The 12,276-nt window shown below is 41.1% G+C and overlaps 1 non-coding gene across 1 annotated transcript; it reads right to left on the bottom strand.

The window, feature by feature from the left end:
• Positions 1-2,693: 2,693 nt before the first annotated feature.
• On the bottom strand, positions 2,694-2,796 carry LOC125197601 (small nucleolar RNA R71). The gene has a single exon (XR_007172137.2). It is a non-coding gene; the product is annotated as a small nucleolar RNA R71 (small nucleolar RNA).
• Positions 2,797-12,276: the final 9,480 nt, after the last annotated feature.

The raw sequence follows: 12,276 nt of genomic DNA, 5'->3' as shown, positions 1-12,276 counted from the left end.
AGATTGGGCTTATGAGCATGAACATGTGTGTGGTTATATCCGGATGTGGGTGGACGACAATGTTCGCAATCTTGTTGAAAATGAAAAAAATGTGAAGACACTCTGGAATACTCTTGAGAAAGTGTACGCCTCCAAGACAGGTAACAACAAACTTTATCTGCTAAAATAGTTGATTAATTTGAGATACTCTGAAGGCTCGTCTATCTCGAATCATGTGACTAGTTTCAAGGCGTGTTAAATCAGTTGTCTAGTGTTGGTATTACTTTTGAGAATAAGATACTTGGTTTATGGTTGCTCAATACTTTACCTGACTCTTGGGAGACATTTAGAGTCACACACTAATTCTGCTCCTCGAGAAAAAATGTCAATTGATTATGCTAAGAGTGGAATTCTGAATGAAGAGATTCGAAGGAAGACTCAAGGCACATCATCGTGAAATGAAGTCTTGTTTACAGAGCAGAGGGGGAGAAATCCAAATAGAGGTCAAGGTAATAGTGGAAAGAGTAGAAGCAAGTCTAGATCGTCCAAATACAAAGATGTTGAGTATTATTATTGACACAAGCCAGGTCACACCAAGAAAAATTGTTAGTCTTTGAAGAACAAGGAGAATGAGAATAATAAGAATACAGAGAGGTCTGAAGAAGATAGTATTGACCGTGTTGATGCTGCTACAAGTGATGATATATGTTGGATTGGCGACTCCGGTGCCGCACTCCATATCACTCCCAGAAGAGAGTTTTTAAGCACGTACACCATAGGTGATTTTAGTCCATTGAGGGTGGGCAACAGTGGTCTTACTAAAGTCGTAGGCATTGGAAATATTCATCTGAAAATGAAGAATGGTTCGTCGGTGCTACTTCGAGATTTCAGACATGCTCCAGATGTTCGGCTGAACTTGATTTCCATGGTTATGGAAATAACTTTGTTGATGGAAAATGGAATATTAGCAAAGGGTCCCTGATATTGGCTAAAGGTTCGAAGTTGAAGGAAAATTTGTATATGTTGGAAACTTCAATTTCAGATGACTCAGTGAATGTTGTTAGTAAACAATATTCACCACATTTGTGGCATAAGAGGTTGAGTAATATTAGTGCCAAGGGACTTGAAACTTTAGTGAGAAAGAATGTTCTTCCAGATGCTCAAAGTTCTAGTTTTGAAAAGTGCTCCCATTGCCTTGAGGGGAAACAAAATCGAGTATCTTTCAAAACTAGTCCTCCTCATCGTCAACCAAATTTATTAGATTTGGTTCACTCAGATGTTTGTGGTCCTTTGAAAGTAAAGACTAATGATGGTACATCTTATTTTGTTACATTTATTGATGATCATTCCAGGAAGCTTTGGGTATATGCCTTAAAGACTAAAGATCAAGTGTTTGAGAAGTTCAAGGAGTTTCAGACCTTAGCATAAAGACAGACTGGAATAAATTGAAGTGCATCAGGACGTATAATGGTGGTGAGTACCGTGGACCGTTTGAGGAGTATTATAGGCAACAAGGAACAGACAACCGAAGACGCCACCAAAGACACCTCAGTTGAATAGGTTGGCGGAAAGGATGAACAGAACATTGATGGATAGGTGATGCACTTTTTATTAGCACTAAATAAACCTGCAAGTATACAAGGTAGATCTAGTATAGCTAAAGGTCAGTATCGGGAAATCGAACACGGGGAATATAATTGCAACTGGCTATCATGTACTAAGCGTCATATACTATCTAAAAAATCAAGAGTTTTGGGTTAACTAATGATACGCTCGGATTTTGCACTGTTTTAAGGCCATTATTTGGTCCGTTTTTAATGTCAAAGTCACTCTACACGTCCATTATTTGCATATTTTGTCTATTTTGGTATTTTTGACGTGTTTTGTGAGAAATGTGCATAATTGAGCCAAAAAAGGGAGCCAAAACGCCAAGTTTGGAAATCTGGAGTCAGACGGCGACCGGCGACCGCCGCGTTTATTTAGTGCTAATAAAAAGTGCATCAAGTTTTTGGCGCCGTTGCCGGGGAAGACACTTCACTTTGGAGTGATATCTTCAAACGGACAATTTTGCTACTTTGGATTTTAATTGCTTCCTGTTTTAATTTTAGTTTCTAATTCGTTTTTGTTTTTGGTTCTTGCAGGTTTTGTATGCGAACGCGCTCTGGGAAGGACAGCCTAGAACCGCTCGATTTGGAACTTGAAAGAACTCGTAGGAAAATAAGAAGTGAAAAAGGATCAGGATCAGGAACAATGGGTGACCGAACAGACATCGAGAAATTGCAGGAAATGGTGAAGCTACTGATGGATGAGAGAGATGCGGAAAGGGCAGCCCGCGAGGCTTTAGAGAAGAAGAATCAGGAAATACAACCCGTGATGAACATTTTCAATCATGGGAATATGATAACCTTTCCCGAAGGACCTCGTATAGACGCTAACAATTTCAAGTTACGCATGCCCCTTATTCAAAGGGTCGAGCAAACTCCTTTTGCAGGTAGGGCTACAGAGGATGCCAATCGCCATCTCTCCAAATTTGTGGAGATCTCAAACACTCTCAAGTTGAATGGTGTCGATAACGATGCCATAAGGGTAAGACTCTTTCCCTTTTCATTAACTGATTCTGCTAAAGAGTGGTTTGAATGTATGCCTGAAGTGGTTTGAATGTATGCCTAAAGACTCTTTCCTTTTTCATTAACTGATTCCCGGGCACAATTTTGAAGCTCAAAAGCGAGATCTTCCAATTCATACAAGGCCATGACGAACCCCTCTATGAGGCATTTGCTCGTTTCAAAGCACTTCAAAGTACCCTAACCATGGTTTCACCATGGACCATCAGGTAGGAATTCTCTATAATGGGTTTAACGAGAAAATTTGTGCTATGCTTGATTCAGGTGCAAATGGGGGGTTCTTAAGGAAGTCAGGTGAGGAAGCCATGGCGGTGATAGAGGAATTCACCACCAACAGCAGGGGGTGGTCGAAAGAAAGGCATAACCTGAAAAGGATAGCTGCAGTTGAAGAAGCCGAGGAAAGCTCTTTTGCAAAGGAATTGGTCGAGCTTCGAGTTAGGGTGGACCAAATGGATTCATCAAGGAAGGAGGACCCGATTCCACCGACCTCCATCATAGCGGTCTCTAAACCCGAAACTCCTGCCCCGATAGTGGAAGAAATCAACTACATGGCGGTCCCAATAGAAATTACAACAATAATTATCGCCCTAACCAGGGGGGCGGTAATTTCAATAATTATAATGGAAACCGACCTCATCCTAATCTCTCTTATTCTAACAATAATTACTTGCAACCCCCCGCAGGATTTAATGTTAGCAAGGGAGGAGTAGTTAAGACACTCAAGAAGGAGGAAAAGTATGAACAAGGGATCACAAGGATCTTGGAGGTAATCGCGCAAGACAGGAAGGTTAATGACACCAAGATCGGAGTGGTCGAAGCTAGAATAAACAACCTTGAGCAGGGGATGAACACGATCTCAACTGCCATAGCCAACATCAACACTCAAATGGAGCAAGTCCAAAAGAAGTTGGATGAGGACAGGGCAAAGGCAGCCGCACGAGTGGATGACATCAAAAAGAAGTGGGTGGCAAAGCAGAAAACTGAGGACTGCCCAGTCGCCGGCGGACCGCCACAACCATTGCAGTGGGCCGCCGCTAAAGCATCGAATGGAGTCTGCCCAGCGCCGGCGGACCGCCACACACATCACGGCGGGCCGCCACAGACAAAGCAGAAGCGCCCACTCAGCAAGGACTCGTGCGGCATAATGGGATTGTGCTATCTTTTCAACCAAAGAGGAAGTTTAAGCTCGAAGAGCAGTTCAAGCATTTTTTTTAACATGTTTTGTAAAGTTCATACTAACATTCCTCTAGTTGAATCGTTGCAGGAAATACCTAAATATGCGAAGCTACTAAGGGAGGCAGTGATGAGGAAGAGAAAGCCGAAAAAAGCCGACCTTAAGCTACCACATCATTGCAGCGAGATCATTCAAAAGGAGAAGGCAGTGAAGCAGAGAGATCTGGGCCAATTCATTATCCGATGCCGGATTGGAGAGAGAAAGGTTGACAAGGCCCTATGCGATTTAGGATCTTCCATCAATCTCATGCCACTGAAGTACTACGAAAAGCTCAACATTGAGCCACTCAAAACTTTAGACGTAACACTCAGGTTGGCCGATAACTCGTCCATAAAAACTGTTGGTATGATGAGGATGTCCTAGTGAAAGTCGATGATTTCATTTTTTCCGCCGATTTTATTGTGCTTGACATGAAAGTAGACATGAACGTCACTCTAATCTTAGGGAGGGATTTTCTTGCTACTTGCAAAGATTTGATTGATGTAGGTCGTGGCGAGATCACAATTAGCGATAACCATAGCCAATCCACATATAAGATCGAAAGCGAGATGCTCAAGTTTGAGGAAGCAGAGCGGGCAAAGATGGAACAGCAGTGTAGGGCAGTCATGATCACGGATTTGACCAAACCTCAAGACCCCTTTGAAGTGGAGGATCCTACTACCTCCACTATTTACATTGTCAACGAGGTAAAACGTTCTCCCAAAAAGGACGATACTAATCCCTCCACCTCTATCCCGCAGAAAAAGAAGCAAAAGAGGAAAAAGGCAACCAAGGAGGACCCTGAGATTTATGTTATCAAAACAAATAAGGGGAAATACAAGTGGTGGAAGAAGCGAGGGACCAAGTTGCTCCCTATGCCCATTTTCAACACTTGGGTCGTTGATCCGCCTAATTAGTGGGCCACTTCAAGTCGAGCTAACGACTAAAAACAAAAGCGCTTGTTGGGAGGCAACCCAATTTTTTTCGTTGATTTCGTTATTTTCTTTATTTTCATTTTTTTTGTTTTTGTTTTAAAAAAAATTAATTACGCGTGGCAGTCGCCGCACTTAACACGGCGTTCGCCACACGTGTTTTCACATATGCAGGATAGGCCGGGCTTAGGGCAGGCTTAGGGTGGGCCGGATGAACAGCTGAATGGGCCGCGGCGGCCCGCCAGGAATCGTTGTTTTAAATGCCCGTGCGGCGGCCCGCCGCGCGCAGTCCAGAGACGGTAATGCAGTTTAAAAGGTAAGTTTTCCATTTTTTTTCCCGTTCCTTCTCAAATTCCTTCCTTGCACACAACCCCCACCTTTATAAATCACCAATTTCACACACCCACACCATCATTCTCTCAATTATCTTCAAGTTTAGAGTTCTTCCTCTCCAATTCTCAATCAACACAAGGTATGAATCTTAACTCAATTTCTGAGCATTGTTCTACTTCTTTCATGGATTTAGGCGTATGTTGAAAGAATTGTTCGGTGGAAACTCTTATTTTATGATGGAGGATGATTGTGTACGCTTATTTATGGATTTCCATGGTGATATTGTGTTTTGGTGATAGTTTTGAAGCTTTGTGAATCACTATTCCTTCTTGTTTATACTTGCCCTATATTGCAATCATGTTCATAGCATTGTGAGGCTATTATTATTTCCATGAATTGCAATATTTGAGTAGTCATAGAGATTGTTGATATATATTGACTTATTGTTGATACGTCTCTGCATGGGGGATGAATTCACGTTGGGGGATGGATTTGCGTTTCCTAGTTTGGATGATTATGTTCTATATGTTTCCACGCTACCATCTAGGAAGTTTTGTACACCTAAGCTTGCACTTACATGTCTTACATGTTGATTCGTTGGTATTGATTATACGAGTGCAAATTTGGGGAAACCTTTGATTTTCCCATTATTGGTATACTTTCTAATTGTTGTACTTCTTGTTTGTAGGAATATGGGTCAAAGGGAAAGCCCGAGAACGCGAAGAACTACGGCGTTAGCCTTGCCTCGGACGAGCAAAAGGCTATGTGGAAGAAGTTGTCGGCGCGAGAGACGGCGCCTTCGCGGTATCCCCACGATTTTCCTCTTCAAACTTTGGGGATCGCGGAGGACTTTTGGGCATTATGTGATGTAGGTGACGGGAACGGCCTCCGGTACATGTTTGAGAGAAAGTGGCCGTCGTTTAGGAAGTATACTCTCGAGTTCCTAAGCTCGTTGAAGGTCACAAAGGATCGCCGGCAAAACATCCCGCTTAGCATCGATTTTCGCCTAGGCAACCGATGGCACTCGCTCACCATGGAGGAGCTTTGTGGAATCTTCCATTGCTCCGACCCAAACCCCGAGACTGATAATGATTACGACTTTGATGAGGTTTGGAGTGCGATGACGAATGAGCAAGAGCATGCCGCGGGCTACGCCAAGTCTTCTTCAATCCGCAATCCGGTTTTGCGGTACCTCCACCGAGCTATGACCCAACTTATGTTTGCTAGGGTCGACGCGGGAAGTGTCTCCCAAACGGAGTTAAATGTGATTTGGTGCCTCCTCAACAAGAAGGGATTCGACTATGGCACCTTTTTTACTATCTATGTGGATTGGATCACGAAGAAGGATGGCGGGGTCATATGTTGTGGTGGTTTGATTACGGAAATCGCCGAGCATTTGGAGGTGTCTTTCACGGGTTTGACGGAAGATGGCGGGGAGCGCTTCATCACTTATGAGGTGTTATTTTCGGTGGGGCTCTTGAAGACCGATTATTGGGGGCAAGGATTTTCCCTAGAAGTGGAGGGGGATCACTTCCCCGTTCCCATCCCGCAGTTGACTAAGGTCGACGTTTGGGCAAACCAAGTTAATTGGAAGCTCGACACCCCGGCGCACCGAAGGGCCATTGAGGCTAACCCCATCAACGGGGAGTTTAGGAAGAGGAACATCCCGGCTCGCATCCCCATCTTTGAGGCCGAGGAGGACTCCGCCTACGATGCTATCGATCACTACACCGAAGTAGGGGAGCACTCGCACGCCCAAGAGAGTCAAGTGCCGCCGCCACCGCCGCCCCAACGCCGCCAAGAAAAAGAAGAAGAGGAGGAAGTCGAGGGACATCGCCACCGGACTAGAACAAACCGCCGCCGCAGAAGGCCGAACCCCGATGAAGAGTTTCAAGCAAACACCTCCACCCAACTAGGAGATATCTACTCCTACATGCAAAACGTGTCCAACACTTGGGACACCCGTTGGGCGGAGCAACAAAGGGAGAACGCCTACAACCGCGAAAATGGACAGCTCCAGGCGATTGGCGCACGGCAGAGCAACAATTTTGGGAGCAACAAAGGCTTGAAGACGTGCATTGCCGTCCTGAGATTGAAGAGCTCCACCGGATGGCCACCGAGGCTCGACAAGAGCGCCAAACCATGAGTGGTGATATCGCCTATCTTATTGGCGCATTCGACGACCTCAATGCTCGTTTCCCTCCTCCTCCTCAGGATTGAAGAAGTCAAGCTCAATGATTTTATATGAGCATTTGTATCATGTTTTTAGATGTTTTTAAGACAATTTATTTTCTTGTTTTTGACAATTTTTGCTTTAAGTTAAGTATTTTTTGTTTTAATTTAATTTTGTGCATTGAAATTTTTTTCGCAGGCTCTGACCTCTCCGCGGCGACCGCCGCATGTGCTGCGGCGGTCCGCCACCTGCTCGCTGGAACATTTTGTTGTCGCGCGGCGATCGCCGGACATGCTGCGGCGAGCCGCCGCCTGGGCGTAGTTTTCCAGCGCAATTTTTCCAAAGTTTCTCAACTTTCGCCCGGTCAAGCCTCGACGCAAAAATTTTCAAAGTACGTTTTTTTTTCAGTAGTTCACTCACGTCCCTACCGACTCTGCAAACTTATTTTACACTTTGTTGTAAATAAGTTTGGGAGGATGAAGTGGTGGACCGTGAGTTTAGGATTTTTCCTTTTTGTTTTAAGTTTTTTGTTTTTGTTTTTCAAAACCCCCGTAGGTGAATTTTGTGTTCTAAAAATGTTTTCTTGAATCCATGTCGTGAACTTAACATGAAGAATTTAGAAACACGCATGCTTAGGGACACACTTTAGATCGAGTTGCCAATGATATTACATTCCATCTATGTTTAAGTGTGGCTTAACGTTTTGATTTGATGGTTTGGTGAAAAAGTGCATAATTAGTGAATTGCTTGTTCGCCTTAAATCATGCTTTATACCTTATGAGGATTTGAGCCTATATTTCATTTTTGTGTGATTTATCTGCATTCATGTATATGTTTCTAGAACTTGCTCCTAGTCTTTCCTAAGTTTACATAGTGTTTAAGTTGATTTAGGAGGATGATTGACCATCTTTTCTTAGCTTACTTTTGTCCAAAATATTGACCTTCTCAAAATTTCAAAATTTTTCCCTTTGGAGCCAATTTTGAGCCTTTAAGCCCTATTCTTTGGAAGCCAAAATAATGGGGACAATTCCTTGGGTTAGTTAGTTTTTGCTATCTTATTTTGTAAAGGAATTGGAGAGATAAGGAAAAAGTATATAAAGTGGTGTGCTTAATGTAAAGAAAAGTACAAGTTGTGAAATTGAGAAAAATTCCAAAAATGTGCTTGATCTTAGAAAAAAAGAAAGGATGTGTAAGAAAGAAAAAGAAAAAGAAAAAAAAAAGAAATGTGTGAAAGGTTGTGAAAAGAAAAGAAAATCAAAGGATTGGAAAGTGAGTTGAAGGAGAAATAAATAAAGTGTTAATAGTGTCTTGGGTTTAGAAAAGTGGAGTTGTCTTTACTCTACTTGGGATATTTTTATTTTTAAGTCACTTTTTAGCCAAATATTCCTCACCTACCAAAGAGCCTACATTACAACCAAAGATAAAGATCTTTCGGACTTTTGAAGCTTAATCACATTTAGTAGAGAAGGGATTAGACTTTGAGCAAGCCTATGGTAAACTTTGCATGATGCATGATTTGAGTGCTTATATACACATTATCCTTATACACTTTGAGAGTGAGAGAACACTTCCCATCTTTGGAAGTTTGTCACATGCGAGGGCTTGAATTCAAGGTGTTCCACGAATTAGTAATAAAAGTGCACTAATAAGCCTTGCTTGATTTGATTGCGTTAATACATGTTTAAATTGTTCTTCCATCTTTTGAGGCAATTATGACATCTAGTCCTTGTGCATTCCGTGCGTCTATTCTTGTGTCTTTATTGTTTTGTTCGAGGACAAACAAAAATGTAAGTTTGGGGGAGTTGATACTCTCGGATTTTGCATTAAGGCCATTATTTGGTCCGTTTATAATGTCAAATTCACTCTACACGTCCATTATTTGCATATTTTGTCTATTTTGGTATTTTGACGTGTTTTGTGAGAAATGTGCATAATTGAGCCGAAAAAGGGAACCAAAACGCCAAGTTTGGAAATCTGGAGTCAGACGGCGACCGCCGGCGCCCGGCTGGCAGATCAATGCAGCGGTCCGCCTCGGAAAAATGTGCTTGGAAGAGAAGTCTCGTCTGGCGACCGCCGGAAGACGTGCGGCGGTCCGCCGCCGAGGGAACAGACTCTCTGGACTCCAACGCGGCACCGCCGGCCAAGGTGCGGCGGTCCACCGGAGAAAGGTGGCGAATTCGAGAAGCCCTAGATTTGCGCCCAAATTTACCAGATTTTGGAGATCTTTTCCTTCTACAACAAGGAATGGCTTTCCCCTATAAATAAGACCTCAAGTTTCATCAAAAAGAGAGAACTTCTACTTGCAAAATACTTCATAGAGATCAAGACCTAGAGTACTTCATTGGTGCAAGGAGTTGGAGAAGGATTTCAAGAACATCAAGAACGACAAGGATTCAACCTACGGGTTTTATTTGCTTTAGTTTTATGTTCAAATTGTCTTCCCTTCAATCTATGTTTTTAGCTTATTCATTTATATGTAACTAAACTCATAGGATTCTAGGGATGTGTTAGTAACGACTTTGGTTATACAAATTCCTTTTTTCTATTTAATATCCGTTTTGTTTTTACTTTGTTTCTTCCCTAAGTAATTTTGATGTTGCATGATTGAATGACACAATTGTGTATGATTTAATATAACTTGCTTCATAACTGTGACAGAGTTCTAGCGAGTTAGATCCACTTAGTAGACACTACAGTTAGCTTCCCTTAAAACGGCACTGTTAATTGAGAGTGAGGACTTTTCAAGGGTCTTAGTAGATTTTTGGAGTTACGTGTTAGGATTGACAACCCTAATCTTGTAATCAACGTTTGTATCGCATGAGCATAAGCTAGGTGACTCGTTCTATCAAAGTAATAACTGTGTTAGGGTATTGTAGTTGGAATTTTGTATAACCATAACTGTGAACACACATCCCTGGGATTCCCTTATCTCTATCGTCTTTCTCCGTCGTGTTTTATTCGCTTTTAGTTGGTCTATGCTTTCTATCGTTTTTTGTTTTCCAAAAGTTTTCAAAACCCACTTGTTTTTCCAGATAGTATTTGAGTCTTAGTAGAGGATAGACACTTTGTGTTCGTCTTCCCCGTGTTCGATATCCGGTACTAACCTTTAGCTATACTATATATACTCTGTATACTTGCAGGTTTATTTAGTGCTAATAAAAAGTGCATCAACTAAGCATAAACAGATAAAATAAAGCAAGTAAATTAGGCAAATAGAGGAATTCCAAAAATAGTGGTTTCACAAATATGATTATACAAATTCCAACTACAACACCTAGCATAGTTTATACTTCGATAGAATGAGTCACATAAGTTTTGCCCATGCGGCACAAGCGTAGATTACTATCACTAGGGTTGTCAATCATAGATCCGTAACTCCTAAAAGTTCCTAAGACCCTTGAAAAGTCTCCACTCTCAATTAACAATGTCGTTTTAAGGAAAGCTAATTGTAGTGTCTACTAAGTGGATCTAACTCACCAACCTCCTCTCACGATTATGTAGCAAGTTATATTAAATCATCACTGAATGTGTCACTCAAAGGTGAAGTATTAAAGAACAACTTAGGTAAGAAACGAAGTCAAAACAAAACGGATATTAAATAGATAACGGAATTGTATAAATCAATAAAAGTTATTAACACATCCAAAGAAGTCTTATAGTTTAGCTACTTATTGACAAATAGCAAAAACTCCAAATTAAAGTACAAAACATAAAGAAAAAGCAAACAAAACCCAAGGATGAATTGTTGTGCAATCTTTAGTCTTCTCTTGCCTTACTCCAATCTCCAAAAATGGTGATGGAATGATGGATGGAGGAATTAGGGTTGGAGAATGGAGGGGGGAGCCATGAAGGCTCCCCTTTTGGGGGCTATGAATTGGTGAATATTATGAATTACGTTATGGGGTATATATAGGCTTGAAAAGGATTTAAACTTGGTAAAAAAGTCTCCTCCAAGCAATAGTAAAGATGGAATTTCCGTGCCCCATAGTAGAAGGAAAAGATTTGGCTTCACAAGATAATGTTTTCTTTCCTTCTTTAAATTTCCGCCTACACTGCATTTGACAGCTTTGCACGACTTTGGTAGAACGGCCATAACTTTTTCCACAGAACTCCGATTGAGGTGATCTTGGTACCAATGCGAAGCTCTTTCAAAGAATAAGAGAATGACATATAGAACGCCTTGATCGAACTTCAGAATGTGTGTACAATGTGTGTACTGGCAAGATACCCACAATCTTCTTTTTAGATATAAAAATTTTATAGTCAAGAAATGGTGAGCTAGTAACCTCGACAATACATCACAAGATCAACAAAATCAACAAAATTTGCCTCGAAAAGAAATAAAACTATACCACAATATGTTGTGCTGGATAGCAAACTTCCTACCACAATATGATCACAACACAGACAATTTAACCGAGAGAATGACCCTAAAAAGCCACACACCAAATCATACAACAGAAACTTTAAACACCCATTCTTGTGTAATTTAGGGGCTATATATGTAGCACGGATTCACTCAAATAAGTGATAAATTTTCAAAAATACTCCTAAACTGCAAGGGTTCCTTTTTAAATCATCTTGAACTTATTTTTAATGAGGAATCTATCCTTTTAGGTTTAAAGGTGAATGATATAATTGCTAGTATCCCTAAGTTTTCACTTTATGTTGATAGACTTTTTGTTTGTGTCTTTATAGATGTGGTGAATTATATACATTGGTTTTGTAATGATGTGTCAAATTTTGCATGTGTTGATGTCCCTTTTATGAATATCCTATATATGGATGAATATGTTATGCTCTTCTTAAATATCTTTTTAGACTTAGGGATAGATCAATTACATGCTATAAAGATTTGTTTTGATAAGATTAATATATTGATTGAAAATGTTATTTGGCAAGCATGATAAGAGTCACGTCAAACCTATCTTATATGTAGAGCATAAGACTGTGAGCTAGAGATGAAACATGTAAATGTGAGTAGTTTCGAGATGGTTGTTTGCGTTGAAGGATATATCACTT

This window comes from Salvia hispanica, chromosome 4 (genome assembly GCF_029641045.1).
Source record: "Salvia hispanica isolate PSC_SH4W2 chromosome 4, Shi_PSC_v1, whole genome shotgun sequence".
NCBI lineage: Eukaryota > Viridiplantae > Streptophyta > Magnoliopsida > Lamiales > Lamiaceae > Salvia > Salvia hispanica.
The sequence above is the reverse complement of the archived record's forward strand: the minus strand, read 5'-3'. Positions and strand labels throughout refer to the sequence as shown.